The 17,912-nt window shown below is 49.4% G+C and overlaps 1 pseudogene; it reads right to left on the bottom strand.

Annotated features, from left to right (window-relative positions):
* Window positions 1–9,691: 9,691 nt before the first annotated feature.
* Window positions 9,692–10,137, bottom strand: LOC123076282 (thaumatin-like protein; annotated as a pseudogene).
* Window positions 10,138–17,912: the final 7,775 nt, after the last annotated feature.

Genomic DNA, 17,912 nt, shown 5'->3' with positions numbered 1-17,912 from the left:
TATCTTGAAATTTTAGTGAGAGATCATCTTATAATGCTACCGTCAATCAAAGCAAGATAAGATGCATAAAAGATTAACATCACATGCAATCAATATAAGTGATATGATATGGCCCTCATCATCTTGTGCTTGTGATCTCCATCTCCGAAGCACCGTCATGATCACCATCGTCACCGGCGCGACACCTTGATCTCCATCGTAGTATCGTTGTCGCCTCGCCAACTTATTGCTTTTACGACTATCGCTACCGCTTAGTGATAAAGTAAAACAATTACATGGCGATTGCATTGCATACAATAAAGCGACAACCATATGGCTCCTGCCAATTGCCGATAACTCGGTTACAAAACATGATCATCTCATACAATAAAATATAGCATCATGTCTTGACCATATCACATCACACATGCCCTGCAAAAACAAGTTAGATGTCCTCTACTTTGTTGTTGCAAGTTTTACGTGGCTGCTACGGGCTTAGCAAGAACCGTTCTTACCTACGCATCAAAACCACAACGATAGTTTGTCAAGTTGGTGCTGTTTTAACCTTCGCAAGGACCGGGCGTAGCCACACTCGGTTCAACTGAAGTGAGAAAGACAGACACCCGCCAGTCACCTTTAAGCAACGAGTGCTCGCAACGGTGAAGCCGGTCTCGCGTAAGCGTACGCGTAATGTTGGTCTGGGCCGCTTCATCTCACAATACCGCTGAACCAAAGTATGACATGCTGGTAAGCAGTATGACTTATATCGCCCACAACTCACCTGTGTTCTACTCGTGCATAACATCAACGCATAAAACCTGGCTCGGATGCCACTGTTGGGGAACGTAGTAATTTCAAAAAAAATTCCTACGCACACGCAAGATCATGGTGATGCTTAGCAACGAGAGGGGAGAGTGTTGTCCACGTACCCTCGTAGACCGAAAGCGGAAGCGTTATCACAACGCGGTTGATGTAGTCGTACGTCTTCACGATCCGACCGATCAAGTACCGAACGCACGACACCTCCGAGTTCAGCACACGTTCAGCTCGATGACGTCCCTCGAGCTCCGATCCAGCCGAGTGTTGAGGGAGAGTTTCGTCAGCACGACGGCGTGGTGACGATGATGATGTTCTACCGACGCAGGGCTTCGCCTAAGCTCCGCAACAATATTATCGAGGTGTAATATGGTGGAGGGGGGCACCGCACACGGCTAAAATATCGTATATCAATTGTGTGTAGAGGTGCCCCCCTGCCCCCGTATATAAAGGAGCAAGGGGGAGGCCGGCTGCCTTTGGGCGCGCCAAGGAGAGGGGGGGAGTCCTCCTCCTAGTAGGAGTAGGACTCCCCTTTCCTAGTCCAACTAGGAAGAGAGGGGGGGAAAGGAAAGAGAGGGAGAGGGGAGGGAAAGAGGGGTTGTGCCCCCCTCCCCTAGTCCAATTCGGACTCCTCATGGGAGGGGGTGCGCCACCTCCTGGCTGCTGCCCTCTCTCTCCCCTCAAGGCCCACTAAGGCCCAATACTTCCCCGGGGGGTTCCGGTAACCCCTCCGGCACTCCGGTTTTATCCGAAACTTCTCCGGAACACTTCCGGTGTTCGAGTATAGTCGTCCAATATATCAATCTTTATGTCTCGACCATTTCGAGACTCCTCGTCATGTCCGTGATCACATCCGGGACTCCGAACAACCTTCGGTACATCAAAACATATAAACTCATAATATAACTGTCATCGTAACTTTAAGCGTGCGGACCCTACGGGTTCGAGAACTATGTAGACATGACCGAGACACCTCTCCGGTCAATAACCAATAGCGGAACCTGGATGCTCATATTGGTTCCTACATATTCTACGAAGATCTTTATCGGTCAGACCGCATAACAACATACGTTGTTCCCTTTGTCATCTGTATGTTACTTGCCCGAGATTCGATCGTCGGTATCTCGATACCTGGTTCAATCTCGTTACCGGCAAGTCTCTTTACTCGTTCCGTAATACATCATCCCGCAACTAACTCATTAGTCACAATGCTTGCAAGGCTTATAGTGATGTGCATTACTGAGTGGGCCCAGAGATACCTCTCCGACAATCGGAGTGACAAATCCTAATCTCGAAATATGCCAACCCAACAAGTACCTTTGGAGACACCTGTAGAGCACCTTTATAATCACCCATTTACGTTGTGACGTTTGGTAGCACACAAAGTGTTCCTCCGGTAAACGGGAGTTGCATAATCTCATAGTCATAGGAACATGTATAAGTCATGAAGAAAGCAATAGCAACATACTAGACGATCGGGTGCTAAGCTAACGGAATGGGTCAAGTCAATCACGTCATTCTCCTAATGAGGTGATCCCGTTAATCAAATGACAACTCATGTCCATGGCTAGGAAACATAACCATCTTTGATTAACGAGCTAGTCAAGTAGAGGCATACTAGTGACACACTGTTTGTCTATGTATTCACACATGTATTATGTTTCCGGTTAATACAATTCTAGCATGAATAATAAACATTTATCATGATATAAGGAAATAAATAATAACTTTATTATTGCCTCTAGGGCATATTTCCTTCAAAAACCTAACGAGTCTTGTCGGTCTTGGCTGCCCTTTCGAAGAGGTTGATCCCTTTCGTTGATGTCTTCATTTCTCTGCTTCAAGTCACCATGTTCAAGTCGTCATCCTTTCTTCAAAAATTCTGTCGTACTTACCAATAGGTAATGGGATGCTCTACAACGATAGAAAGGTATAAGGGGAAATCATTTGGGGTTAACCCAGGAATGAACACATGAGTATCTCTCGAATTGAACAAATGAAACATATCGAGAGCCAAGTAAGAAGGTACCATAAGAAGTTTCAAGCGGATAGACAATCGTCCGTTGCCTGAAACAGTGTGAAAGGGGTTCAAAGCAACGGGAATAAGTATTATGTTTAATACCAGAATTGATGATCACACGGAAGGTGACTCGTGAATTAAATACGAAGCCAAGCGTGGGGAAAAACCATGAGAAACAGGGTTGTACAGGAGAGTCAGGTTTCGATCCTGTGGAACTGTGGGTTATGGGCCCACCATGTGAGTTAAAAGTAGGAAGGGCGGAGACGTCTTGCGTGATCATGCAAGCAAGGCATGTCAAAGGGTAGCCTGTCTTTTATGTCGGCAACAACATCGGTACCAAGGGCGAGGGACGAAGAGAACCATTTTCCTGCTCGTCGAAACGAGGCGGACCAATAGGCAAAGTACTCGTCCATCGGTGGTTACCGGAATGTCATCAACAATAGTAACATGGTCTACTGAGAGAGTGGTACAACGAGGTGCTCAACTAAGCAGGGAATTATCTCTGCTCAGCTAAGTCAGATTACAAGAAAGGTTAAACAAAACAATGGAAAGGAAAATATGATTATCAGAGTAAACAGAACAATGGAAAGGAAAATGTGTTTAAACACATATTTCAAGGGTATATCCTTCCCAAGGATAAGCAGAGCATGATATCCATGACAGGATATAATGTAGAAAACCCTTTAGGTAAGGGGAGAGCAATTTCATGACATTACCCATACAACGGCGTCTGGATAATTGAGCAGGAAACAATTAGCTTTGGGCTTCAAATGTTCCTGTTGAAAATCGGAGTACCATAGACATGCTTCGAGATAGCATTGACATGGTCAACAGGTGAAGATCAGAATTAGGGAACAAAAAGGATCCATCAGGACCAACTTATAGAATAAGTCTTACAATTTCCTCATGGAAGAATGGATAACCTTGCTGAAAAGGAATCTATAACAATAGGGCCAACCGGCCAGGTGTGCTAGGCACGACATCACCTTACCGGGTCACATAAGACCAATGTTATAACTCTTGGAAATATGTTCCAACCATCATATCTGACCGAGATTCAGATCTGATTGGTGTCAGGATAACTCAGACTCAGGATGCCTGAGAAGGAAGGAGGGGGCGCAGCCCCTCCCCTTAGTCCAATTAGGACTAGGCCTTGGGGGGGGGGGGGCGCCCAGCCTCTCCTCTCTCTTTCCCCTAACGCCCAATAAGGCCCATATACTCCCCGGCGAATTCCCGTAACTCTCTGGTACTCCGAAAAATACCCGAATCACTCGGAACCTTTCCGATGTCCGAATATAGTCGTCCAATATATCGATGTTTACGTCTCGACCATTTCGAGACTCCTCGTCATGTCCCCAATCTCATCCGGGACTCCGAACTACCTTCGGTACATCAAAACCCATAAACTCATAATATAACCGTCATCGAATTTTAAGCGTGCGGACCCTACGGGTTCGAGAACAATGTAGACATGACCGAGACACGTCTCCGGTCAATAACCAATAGCGGAACCTGGATGCTCATATTGGCTCCCACATATTCTACGAAGATCTTTATCGCTCAAGCCGCATAACAACATACGTTTTCCCTTTGTCATCGGTATGTTACTTGCCCGAGATTCGATCGTCGGTATCTCAATACCTAGTTCAATATCGTTACCGGCAAGTCTCTTTACTCGTTCCGTAATACATCATCCTGCAACTAACTCATTAGTTACAATGCTTGCAAGGCTTATAGTGATGTGCATTACTGAGTGGGCCCAGAGATACCTATCCGACAATCGGAGTGACAAATCCTAATCTCCAAATACGCCAACCCAACAAGTACCTTCGGAGACACCTGTAGAGCACCTTTATAATCACCCAGTTACGTTGTGATGTTTGGTAGCACACAAAGTGTTCCTCCGGTAAACATGAGTTGCATAATCTCATAGTCATAGGAACATGTATAAGTCATGAAGAAAGCAATAGCAGAATACTAAACGATCAAGTGCTAAGCTAACGGAATGGGTCAAGTCAATCACATCATTCTCCTAATGATGTGATCTCGTTAATCAAATGACAACTCATGTCTATGGCTAGGAAACATAACCATCTTTGATTCAACGAGCTAATCAAGTAGAGGCATACTAGTGACACTCTGTTTGTCTATGTATTCACACAAGTATTATGTTTCCGGTTAATACAATTCTAGCATGAATAATAAACATTTATCATGAAATAAGGAAATAAATAATAACTTTATTATTGCCTCTAGGGCATATTTCCTTCACTTTCCATCAGTTCGGACTTTTGGTTGCGTTGGCTAGTGCATGAAGCTTAACAGATGCTACGTCAGCCTCGTGGAAGGAGGAGTTGGTTCGGCAGATCTTCACTCCGGTGGATGTCGAGGCAATTTTAAGGATCCCCATTTGCTCCAGGCAGATGGAGGACTTCTGGGCATGGGCCGAGGACCCGCGGGGACGTTTCTCTGTCAGGACGGCCTACAAAATGATTTTCAGAATAAAGATGGGTATAGAGGCATGGTTGGATGAGTCTGAAAGTTTGTCAAGTTCAGAACTGGAAAGGAAAGGTTGGACGGATCTTTGGAAAATGAAGGTGCCCTCGAAGCTGAAAGTATTCGCGTGGAGGCTTGCACAACATTCTCTGCCTACCGGGGATGTACTCCAGCACCGGAACATGGCCACAACGGATGTTCGTGCCATCTGCGGAGCCCAAGATAGTTGGCGCCATGCATTACTTGACTATGCCGTTTCCAGATGTACGTGGGCTCTGTCCAACGAGGACTTGGTGCAGCATTTGTCTTCTAATCACGACCTTAATCAAAACGCTGGCTACATTCCATTTTAGAGGCCCTGAAGGAAGATGAGCTAACCGTCCTGATTGTGACCTTGTGGGCGATCTAGTCTGCGCGTCGCAAGGTGATTCATGAAGGTATTTTCCAATCTCCTTATGCTATCAACAGCTTTATAGCTAGCTACCTATCAGACATTGAGTTCCTGAAGCAGCCGGTAGCAGCAGCAAGGGCTGCACCGGGGCCAAGGCCGACGGCATGGATCCCTCCTCCGGATCAGCATTTAAAAGTAAACGTTGATGCAGCGGTAGCAAGGCATGGTGGACTCGGGGCAGTTGCAGCGGTTTGCCGCGACGGTGCAGGGATCTTCCAGGGGGCTTCTGCTCTTATTTTCAACAACATTGATGATCCTGAGGTTTTGGAAACACTGGCAATACGTGAAGCTCTCGCTCTCTCGGAAAATGAAAATAGCAGTCGCTTCCGATTGCAAGAAGGTGGTAGATGCAATCAAGACGGGCACGTCGGCTTCATATGGTGCAATTGTGCGAGAAATAATGGATAGATCTAAGTTTTTTTCTTCTTGTTTGATTAGCCATGAATTTAGAACCTCCAATGTCGAGGCCCACAAACTTGCAAAGTATATTTTAATGCTGGGTACTGGCCGCCATGCTTGGTTAGTTCAGCCCGGAGATCTTGTTTTCGTCCATGTAAACCTCGTGATGGATGAATAAAAAGCTTTGTGGATTTGCCTAAAAAAAAGCAAATGCGGGGATCCTGTCGCTCCTTTCAGGTATGCGTCCTAGGCACCCCGCCCGCTTAGGCGCGCAACCGGCCATGTCCATGCATATAGTTGGGTTTATCTTGTCCTGGATGGATTTTTATTCTGATTGATTGTCATGGATGGATTTGAATGTACTTTGTGTCATTTATTTGTTCTACATTTCTTGGCTTTTATATAAAATACCTGTATTAAACTTTTCATTTTTTTTACCATACAGTATTATTTTTTAATGATGTTCTTCTGCTCTCTCCATCTAGTTCTGGAATTTTGTCAAGTACTTCACTACGAGATCCATCACTCCTGACGTGTTCAAGTTTTAACTTTCACAATTTTTCCAAAAAATGTTGTTGTCCCCTCTAGGTCCACGTATATGCCTCGGACTTGGTTGTGTTGGCTAGTGCCTTTTTTTTTTTGTAAGATGGCTAGTGCCTGAAACTTAACATGAACAACTTCTACGCCGTGGGACTACGCTGCCTTGAACAAAAACCGCCAATAAGAGCTCTTGAGTTGTACCGCATCTACTGCCTTGCAATGACAAATATCAAGGTCAGTCTCACACAATTTCAATGTTTCTACTTCCTCATACTACATTCCCATTCTTCTACTGACCTCGGCTGTCTTGCCGGAAGGTAAACGAAGACTAATATAAAATACTACTGTCATGCAGATTGTCCATTGTTGATGATGGACGGATTCAACGGACGAACAATTGATCGGAGATGTCACTGAAGGGCGCTTTTGTCACGTCCTTGACGCATCGCCAATATAGTCTAATATAGCACCAGCGTCGTTCATTTGAGGCCGGTATAATTTTGGGACAAAGTAATTGCATGCCCTTATATATTTGTAAGTTTTGCTAGTTTTGAGTGAACCATTTGGTTTTCCTCCATTGCTGTTCTTTCCTGATTTTGATAGACAACAACAAGGTTGTACAACTGGAGTGCAGGAATGGGCAGAGACGCGGTAGGGTATAGGGCCGGCCTACAGTCTGAAGCTGGAAAAGCCTTCTTCAGAAAGTTTGTTAACTTTCCTTCCATGGAATTCTTCATCTGTTCTTTAGACCCGCCATTCACATTTGGCTGATCGATGTCGACTTGATTCAAACGGTTGAACAGTGGACAGTGCAGCAAAATTGAACAGTGTAGTACCCTCCATCCCTGCTTGAAAACAAGGTGTATAAATTTTGTCTGATTCAAACCGTTCAAGTAATCGAGATCTATAGGTCTACTAGTACGTGAGCCGTTGGATCTCTTCTAAGCCATCAATCAAAAAGAAGGAAAAAATTTAACTGAAACTCATCGATGAGAAGGAAACATGAGCTCCAAGACGCCAAACAAACACAAGAACACTCATGCTGATACTCCAACACAACCTTTCTGTTCATCAGTTTATTCTCCCATGGTTACAAGTTACAACCATACGTACGTACTAAAGTACGTGACAACAAAGATCAGATGGCTAAGAGATCGTGGTGCATCCCATGCCCATGCACGGACGCAGCTAACCGTGGGAGCTCGATCATGGGCAGAAGACGACCTTGTAGTCGATGTAGGCCGGGCAGGCGCGGTACTTGCCCTCGCCGGGGTGGTGGTTTCCGTCGGGGCAGCCGGGGTCCCTGCACCGGATCACGCCGCCGTCCCTAGAAGGGAGATGGGGATTTGATAGAATTGTTTGTTGTATTGCTTAAGCCTCATGGGATATATATAGAAGTACATATTCATTTTAGAGTACAAGGCAAGTAGAATAATATTCTACGCTATTCTAGCTTTCCTAATAATCACGATACTCAACATTTTCCCGCGGTTACAACGGTAGCGACGCAGACGGTGAGACTGGAGAATAATCCGAAGGTAAGCCAACGGACGCCCTCCCACGGTTGTAACGGTCGATGCATCGCGGAATCGTGGCTGGAGTGAAAACCGATGAGGTTGCTCAAGCAAGGCGGTACCCCTTTGTGCCGTTTGTCGAGGTAGTCGAGAGCGCAGGTGGTGTAGCCGTAGTCGAGGTAGGCGTGCGAAGAACACCGTGGTCGGTGTCGAATCGGGGGTCGCCGGTGTTGAGGTAGTCGCTGTGGAGCCGCGGAAGAAGAGCGGCGGTGGCTGCGGCCTAAGGAGGAGGCGGCGGCGGCTAGAGAAAGAGCGCGGCGACGGTGCTCGAAGTAGGCGATAATGAACCCGACAGCGTGACGAAGACCGGCGCGGACGGTGACGTTCCCGCGCCAAGGGAGGCGGCGCGACACATATCACATGGAAGTCAACGCGCGTGGACGGTGGTGGACCGCTGGCCTCAGCGTTATGACCCGAAGGGGCGACGCAACAGCGGTGGGCTGGTCGGGGCAACGGCGGGGTAGACCTCAAGGCAGTTGCAGGGATCGCGTGCCACGCTCGCTACGGCTCGACGGGGCGACGCAGCGGCAGCGCGAGGGTCGGTGCAGCCTCGGGGACGGCCTGGAGCGGACGGCCTCGGTGCAGCGGTTGACCGCGGGCCGCGGCATTACGGCCCGAAGGGGCGACGCAGCGGCAACGCGCGATGTGGTGCAACCACGGGAACAGCCTCAGGGCGACGGCGGGGACCACATGCCGCGACGCAGCGGCGGCGCGGATCGGTGCAGCCAAGGGAGGAACCACGGGGCCGCGGCCCGATGGGGCGACGCAGTGGCAGCCCATTGCTCGACCGGTGAAGGTGTGCGCTGAACTCGGGGACAGGGCGGCGTAGGTTGACGAGCAGGCCGACGCGTGAACGACGGTCGTGAGGGGCCGCCTGTCGCGTGAAGCCGCCGGGTCAGGGCGACGGGCGGGCAGACGCACGGACGACGGCCGTTAGGGGCCGCCGGGTCGGTGAAGAGGCCGGTGTCGCCGATGTCGGAGTAGAGGCGCACGATGGTCGACGGCGGCGGCGGACGATGCAAACCGATCAAGCATAGATTGAGAAACCAAAAAGTAAAACGCTGATCAAAACGACCGGCGAGAAAGCGAAAAGCCCCGAAGCAAGGGCTCGGGAAAAAAACTCTCTAGGGCAGCCGGTCAACATGACCGGCGGACGAACCCTAGGTACGAGCGGCGTGGCCCCCGGCGGTGGTCATGGAGGCCGACTGCCCCGGGGCGACGCGCGGATGCGGAAGCGGCGGCGACTAGGGTTTAGAATCCGGAAACTGGTACCATGTTAGAAGGGAGAGAGGGATTTGATGGAATTGTTTGTTGTATTGCTTAAATCTCATGTGCATATATATAGAAATATATAATTATCTTAAAATACAAGGTAAGATAGAATAATATTCTACGCTATCCTAGATTTCTTAATAGTCACTCAACGTCCGTTGCAGGAGAAGTCCATGGCAGGGTGAAGCCGTCGACGACCGATATGCCGTACCTGCCCGGGGCGCCGCCGTTCGCGAGGTTGAACTCGGCCAGCGTCGCGGGGGAGGGGGGGGCTTGCCCGAGAGCACGCAGCGCAGGGCGCCGCCGCAGTCGCTGGTCTGGCAGCCCTCGCGGCCCGTGGCGGGGTCGAAGGCGCAGCCCGTGCGCTGCCAGATCCTGCCGCCCGTCCCGCCGACCGCGAACGTCAGCGTCCACGTCTCGCCTGGCGCCAGCTGCGCGCCGCCGCCGGTGGTCACTGGCATCGCGGCCGCGCACACTGGGAAGGGGCACCGGTTGGTGATGCTGAAGGTGGCTGCGCCGGCACCTGCCGTGAAGGCCACAAGGAGGAGGACGACGGCGAGGGCTAAAGAGGTGGCTGCCGGAGTTGCCATTGTGGTTGACTACTCCCTCCGTCTAGGTGTGTAAGTCACCTTACGAAAACGAAATAATCTCAAAACACTTAGGCACGGTACATTAACTTCCTCCTCGTTACTTGTTTCATGACGTATCAACCAATAAAAGATGTGGACCGTGCATACTTTTAATGACTTGAGACTAACAAACATGACATGCAGTGGTTAGTTCATTGCATGCAATGCTATTAATTAGAAAAAAATTTAAATTCTTTCATTTTCCTTTCTGCTTTGGTCGTGGTGCACAACCTAAAATGACTTATACGCCTAGATAGAGGGAGTACTTGACTTTGTAGTTTGTCCTGGTGGAGCAAGCGAGCGAGCTGGGCGCGAGTGTGTGTTCGCACAGCGCAATGGCCGGGCGTATTTGTAGAGGATGGACGTGCCCGTGTGAAGTTCTTTTTTTTGCGCGTGCGAAGTCGTCGAGGAGAGAAGAATAAAAGAGAGACGGGGGAGAGAAAGTAATAATCAAATTAAAGGGAAATTGAAACAAAAATTCGTAGCGCGCTCGTCCTCGCCTGGTCACGGAATCATTCACCATTCGCGTTCATCCAGATCTGACACAGCAAGGATTTGTGGGACATAGTCAATTATAATAATGTAACAGGTTGGACAGCGGCACCTTGACGTCGTTTGGATTCTGACTGAGACCTGACGGCCACCAGAACGGTGGGAAGCGGACATGTTGGTGCAGTAACAGACTGGAAAAAGAAAAGCTATCCTGCGGGATGCTGCCGTCGATCTGCTAACCACGGCGGCAATCACCGGAGCTGTCCATGAGACCACCGTTGATGTGCGCCCCTCCGGACAAAATCACTGTTTTGACCTTGTCAGAAAACTATAACACAAAATAAACTCTTCGTAAAAGTATTTCACAATCTGACCTTTTTGGCAACGCCACTGACCGTGGCATTTTTGCTCCATACAAAAACGCTGAGCTAGCTAGCATTGCTGCTCCTCGTGGAAACGCCGAGCTGGCTAGCGTTGCTGTTCATAAGAAAATGCCAGGGGCGTTGGCGTTGCCGCCCAAACGCCGGGGGCGTTGGCGTTGCTACCCTGCTATGCCGCCTGAAACCCATCACCCCATCTGGCCCGTGCATGCATTCAGCTCGAAATGCTTGTTGATCCGTCGGACAAACAACTGCTACCCAACCTATGTTGCATTGCTCCTAGACCATAAACATGCAGATGCCTGTACATCATGTTCGCATGCACCGGATTCCTATGTGAAAAAGACGGACATCCTGCATCATGTAAACCTGCAGCACATGCAGAGGAGCAGCTAGCAACTAGCAACACAGTGAAAAGGCATAGAAAAGGTTTTGTTTATTCGTTCTTTTAATGTACTCATCAATCAAGTCCACTGAGCACTAGCATGATATCTATTAAAAACATGTTTAGGGCAGAAACGCCAACGCCCCTGGCGTTTTTATATGGGCAGCAACGCCAATGCCTCTGGCGTTTTTATATGGGCAGCAACGCTAGCTAGCTTGGCGTTTTTGTATGGAGCAGAAAGCCACGGTCTGTGGCGTTGCTAAAAGGGTCAGGTTGTGAAATACTTGCATGGAGAGTTCACTTTGTGCTATAGTTTTCTGACAAGGTCAAAACAGTGATTTTCCCCTCACTGCAAATGGATCGGCGTTATCCATTGTACTTGTACGCTTCGTAGGTGCAGCACGTGTATAAAGAACACACATAACTGCCCATTGATCGGTCCTACGCTGGAAAACATCGTTCCATCGCTCGCCGCGTCTTGTGCTACATGTAACCCACTCAATACTTCAGCTGGTCAGGCGGTAGTCCTTTTATTCTTCCAACGCCACCCATCCTGTACAGGCATCGCGCGAAACCAAAACGTTCGAAATCTGAATGAGTTCCCGGTCTCCCTCCAGTACACAAACTCCTAGTACAATTTTATTCAGTCAGCTCACTATGACATAGTGTACTCTCACAGGAAAAAATTCAGTACATCCTAGTGTACAGGAAAATTAGCTTATTCAGATACAATTTATTTTGTACAATCTCCAAGCTGCAGTATCAACTACATCAGCCTCATGCAACACCTTGTGAAGCACGACAAATAGGATTGCCGCAATTGTTCCTCCGGTGCTGCGTTGACTCACCCAATAGCTGATCCTTTTGCAAGTGCAGCAAGTGCGCTGGTAGTACATCCCATGCTGGTTGCATATTTGGCCCGTCGCTTCAATATATGTTTGGGTGGTATCTTTGTCAGCCCCAGCAAGTCGATGACCTGAGCAGCAAATTTATTAGCCAAGTAACAACCAGCAGAATTCAGAACCAAATGAAATAGTTCCGTTTGATGTACTTTCACGACATTTTTTTTAAATGGAGGAGGACCCCCGGCCTCTGCATCTGGACGATGCATGCAGCCACTTTATTAATTATACACACAAGACCTTACAAAATCATACAACGGTAAGACTGAAACCACCGACTAGGCAACAAAAGTGTCGCTACTCCTATCCAACTGATGAAGGGATGCTGATAGTCTGGGCCTAGTACCAAACAGACCTCACAGCCAAGCCTAACATCTAAGACCTGAGGTCCCCGGCATCCGTAGAAACTCTGAGTCTTCTGAGTTCGGCGCCGCCAAGCTGAGTCCCTAACTGTCAGCGCCGCATCACCAACATCGCTAATGCTTGACTCGGCGGCCGGGAAAACCAGAGTTTGGCTGCGTTCGCCCTCAGTCGTAGCTTAGGCACCTCGAAGATCCTGCAGCGGGAATCTGCTCAAACGTAGGAAAAGATTATGAGGCTGCGCATCTAGTAACAGCGGTTGTCATTAGCAGCAAAAAGCGGCGCGAGGAACAGAGCTATCAACAGAACCTGATGAGAACTTGAATCCATAGCCTCTTGCCTCCGTCATCGCCATAGCTTTGAGTTTCTCTGACTCGTGCGGCGTCTGAAGGGATAGATTTACTTTTTATATTTATTATTAAACGAGGGGCGGGCGTGGACTGATGGTGTGATATATGTTTATCTGTTATTATGCACAGCCGTTTATGAGACGGACCCCCCGTCACAAATCATTATGTAAGGACGTATCGATACATGTACCAACAGAACATGTCCGAAATGTACCGTCATCGCGTCGTCATGTTGGATGGAGCCGTCACCATACAGTAGTGCCCACCGGTTGTATCCTTCTCAGCCTATACGATCGCATTTAATTCTTCTAACGACGCGTCGTTCAGCCGTTGGTCTACGTACCGAGAGCAAGCGAGCTCGTCTGTTTTTTCGCCACTCTCGGAAATTCATCGCTAGTGTCTACACAGTGGAGTATAAATTTTGCTGAATATAATCTCACAATGAGGTGTGAATCTTTAGAAAAAAGAAAAGAAAAACACTTGTTTAGCCGACTCATAAGGGCATCTCCAACGCAACCTGTAAATTTTCTCCAGCATCTGTCCGCGAAAACAGAAGGCCGCCATCCAACTGTAGCCGTATAAATTTCAAAATCTTTTTCAACAAATTGGATGAAATTTGTGCAAACACGGGCAGATTTTATATAAACATGACGAATTTCATACAAACACGGCGGATTTTCATTACATTTTAAATATTAGAAAAAAACAACCCGAACCTAAACCTATCCTACGGCGGCAGTGCCCGGCGTCCAAGCTTGTGTCTTCCTTCATCCGCCGTCTCCATGATCACCGGCGATAAGACTCGTGAAGTGAAGGTGCAGTCTCCTACGAGGAAGAGTAGAACATGGGAGACGGACCGGCCCACATGGGACATAAGGCCCTGCCGCCTCCCGTGGCCTACTCATCCTCGGAGTCCGCGACCTGTCCATTGCCGGTGGACGTGAGGTCCATAATGGAAATTGTGGCACCGTCGCTGTCGTCGTCCCACTGGGCCGCCTAATAGTTCGTCGGTGGCGCGTAGGAGGCGCAACTAGTGTTGTTCTCCTCCGCGATCGCTTGCAGCTGCGCCTCTACGGCTGCCGCTTCCTGACGAGCGGCGGCTTGAGCGCGGACAGCTTCATAGATGACACGCTGCTCGGCGACGAAGTTGGGGTTCGTCGCAGCCATGGCCTCCTCGCTCACGTGCTCGCCATAGATCTGGCCCTCCGCCAACTGGTGCTGCTCCAGGAGATATATGTTGTATCGCTGTTCCTCCTGCGCCTGATGGAACGTCGACAAATGCGCCGACGGAGGATGCACCTCCGCCATGGCAGCGTTGTAGTGCATGCGCCTGCACCCGCTCCATAGTGAAGCTAGCGTGCACAGGAGGCGCTGGAGCCGAGGCGGTGTCCTCAGAGCCCGTCTCCATCATGATGCCGTCCTCGTCGTCGGAGACCTCGGACGAGTTGGCCAGCAAGCCAGCCTCGATCCGCATGGCACGGTGGCCCTGCCAGGCGGCGGCAAGGACGGCCACAACGTGCTTCATCTTCGTCGAAAGGATCTCCCACGGAGCTTCACCGCCTGCAGTCATGATAGATGCAGTGCAAGGGAGGAGGATGGGGAGCACCTTGTGTTGTGGTGTGGAGTTAGCCGGGTGTGGCCGCCTTTAAATAGCGGATTCCGGTGAGACGACGCGTCCGAATGCGTCAATGCGCGGCGCTGGAGTGGGTTTTTCGGGTGGCGAGCTTGCTTAATGGTGGCATGCGGATGGACAACGGCATTGAACAGGCGTGGTAGATATCTATCCCATCACGTCCAGTCACGCCTCTCCCGCATTGAACAGGTGCGGACACCGAAGACGCGTCACGGGCGGCGCCGTCCGTCGACACGCCGTTTCAATGGCGGAGGTAGTGAGATGTCGCGTCCGCCTGAGCCGTCTTCAATGTGAAGCGGCACGCTCTGTTGGAAATATGCCCTAGAGGCAATAATAAAATGGTTATTATTATATTTCCTTGTTCATGATAATTGTCTATTGTTCATGCTATAATTGTGTTATCCGGAAATCGTAATACATGTGTGAATACATAGACCACAACATGTCCCTAGTGAGCCTCTAGTTGACTAGCTCGTTGATCAACAGATAGTCATGGTTTCCTGACTATGGACATTGGATGTCATTGATAACGGGATCACATCATTAGGAGAATGATGTGATGGACAATACCCAATCCTAAGCATAGCACAAGATCGTGTAGTTCGTTTGCTAGAGCTTTTCCAAATGTCAAGTATCATTTGCTTAGACCATGAGATTGTGCAACTCCCGGATACCATAGGAGTGCTTTGGGTGTGCCAAACGTCACAACGTAACTGGGTGGCTATAAAGGTGCACTACGGGTATCTCCGAAAGTGTCTGTTGGGTTGGCACGAATCGAGACTGGGATTTGTCACTCCGTATGACGGAGAGGTATCTCTGGGTCCACTCGGTAATGCATCATCATAATGAGCTCAATGTGACCAAGTGTTTGGTCACGGGATCATGCATTACGGTACGAGTAAAGTGACTTGCCGGTAACGAGATTGAACAAGGTATTGGGATACCGACGATTGAATCTCGGGCAAGTAACGTACCGATTGACAAAGGGAATTGTATACGGGATTGATTGAATCCTCGACATCGTGGTTCATCCGATGAGATCATCGTGGAACATGTGGGAGCCAACATAGGTATCCAGATCCCGCTGTTGGTTATTGACCGGAGAGTCGTCTCCGTCATGTCTGCATGTCTCCCGAACCCGTAGGGTCTACACACTTAAGGTTCGGTGACGCTAGGGTTGTAGAGATATTAGTATGCGGAAATCCGAAAGTCGTTCGGAGTCCCGGATGAGATCCCGGACGTCACGAGGAGTTCCGGAATGGTCCGGAGGTGAATAATTGTATATAGGAAGTCCAGTTTCGGCCACCGGGAAAGTTTCGGGGGTCACCGGTATTGTACCGGGACCACCGGAAGGGTCCCGGGGGGTCCACCGGGTGGGGCCACCTATCCCGGAGGGCCCCATGGGCTGAAGTGGGAGGGGAACCAGCCCCTGGTGGGCTGGTGCGCCCCCCTTGGGCCTCCCCCTGCGCCTAGGGTTGGAAACCCTAGGGGTGGGGGGCGCCCCACTTGGCTTGGGGGGCAAGCCACCCCCTTGGCCGCCGCCCCCCTTGGAGATTGGATCTCCTAGGGCCGGCGCCCCCCTAGGGGCCCTATATAAAGAGGGGGGAGGGCCGCACCCCAAGCCCCTGGCGCCTCCCTCTCCCTCCCGTGACACCTCTCCTTCTCGCTGAGCTTGGCGAAGCCCTGCCGAGATCCCCGCCGCTTCCACCACCACGCCGTCGTGCTGCTGGATCTCCATCAACCTCTCCCTCCCCCTTGCTGGATCAAGAAGGAGGAGACGTCTTCCCCAACCGTACGTGAGTGCCGTCCGTTCGGCGCTCGGTCATCGGTGATTTGGATCACGACGAGTACGACTCCATCAACCCCGTTCACTTGAACGCTTCCGCTCGCGATCTACAAGGGTATGTAGATGCACTCTTTTCCCTCTCGTTGCTAGAAGACTCCATAGATTGTTCTTGGTGATGCGTAGAATTTTTTTATTTCTGCAACGATCTCCAACACGCTCTACAACAACATGAATACGGGCAGCTGGCGCCGAGAGAGAACTCACGTGGGTGAGGGAGGAAGGGTTTGGGTGGGCCAAGGCAGTCAGAAGCAGGCTTGAGAGCGGTCCGGACTCCCGCAGAACCCTACATTTGTCTCCGATTTGCGGAAGAAAGTACGTCCGAATCGCGCCACTGACAGATACAGAATCACATTGGATGACTTTCATGGTCCAGACAGCGCGGCCCGGACGAAGGTTTGAGGGTCGGCGATTGGAGACGCCCTAATTGTGTAACAAGTGCTACTAGTAGAAATGAGATTGTTATCAGATCAGAAACTTATAATCGGAGCACAATAAAGTGAATTTGTGGCATGTTTTCATTTTTCAAAATAATTTCCAGTTTTGTCTGAGTCCTCACTCGGCTCAATAACTACTCTCTCCATTCATAATATAAAGGTGTTTTTGACACTATACAAGTTCTTATTTATTTTTTTCATAAAACTTTCTACTATTCATCATCAATCATGGCAGTACAACGAATACCAGATATAACGAAAATTACATTCAGATCTGTAGACCACATAGCGATAATTACAAGCACTGAAGGGAGCCGAAGACGCGCCTTCGTCATTACCCCTCCTTCGTTGGAGTCAGGCAAAACTTGTTATACTAGACAGTCGAAAATTCGTCGTGCTAAGGCCCGAAAAGAGGAAAGCATTAGAACATCAACTGGCACCGATGAAGAAAAGCATAGATCGAAAGGATCCAATATAAAAACACACGAATATAGATGAACGAAGACCGATCCCAGCGGATCACTCAAACCATACTTCTTTTCTAACTCTAGACACAGTGCCTTTAGATGTGAATAAATGAACATAAACAAGTGGCTCCACACTGGTAAATCAAGTTGCTCTTGTGATAATTGCAAAAGAAAGAAGTTGCTCTTGTGGTGATCACACTAGTAGAAAAAGGGGCTTTTACCCCGGTTGGTAAGGGCCTTTTGTCCCGGTTTTCGAACCGGGACTAAAGGGTCGTTACTAAAGCCCTAACCCTTTAGTCCCGCTTCTTACACTAACCGGGACAGAAGGTCCTCCACGTGGCCGCTGCTGCCAGCCCAGGCAGGGGGGCCTTTGGTCCCAGTTGGTGCCACCAACCGGGACCAATAGGCAAGGCCTTTTGTCCCGGTTGGTGTCACCAACCGGGACCAATAGGCATCCACGCGTCAGCATTTCAGGGGCTGGGGTTTT

This window comes from Triticum aestivum, chromosome 3D (assembly GCF_018294505.1).
Source record: "Triticum aestivum cultivar Chinese Spring chromosome 3D, IWGSC CS RefSeq v2.1, whole genome shotgun sequence".
NCBI lineage: Eukaryota > Viridiplantae > Streptophyta > Magnoliopsida > Poales > Poaceae > Triticum > Triticum aestivum.
The sequence above is the reverse complement of the archived record's forward strand: the minus strand, read 5'-3'. Positions and strand labels throughout refer to the sequence as shown.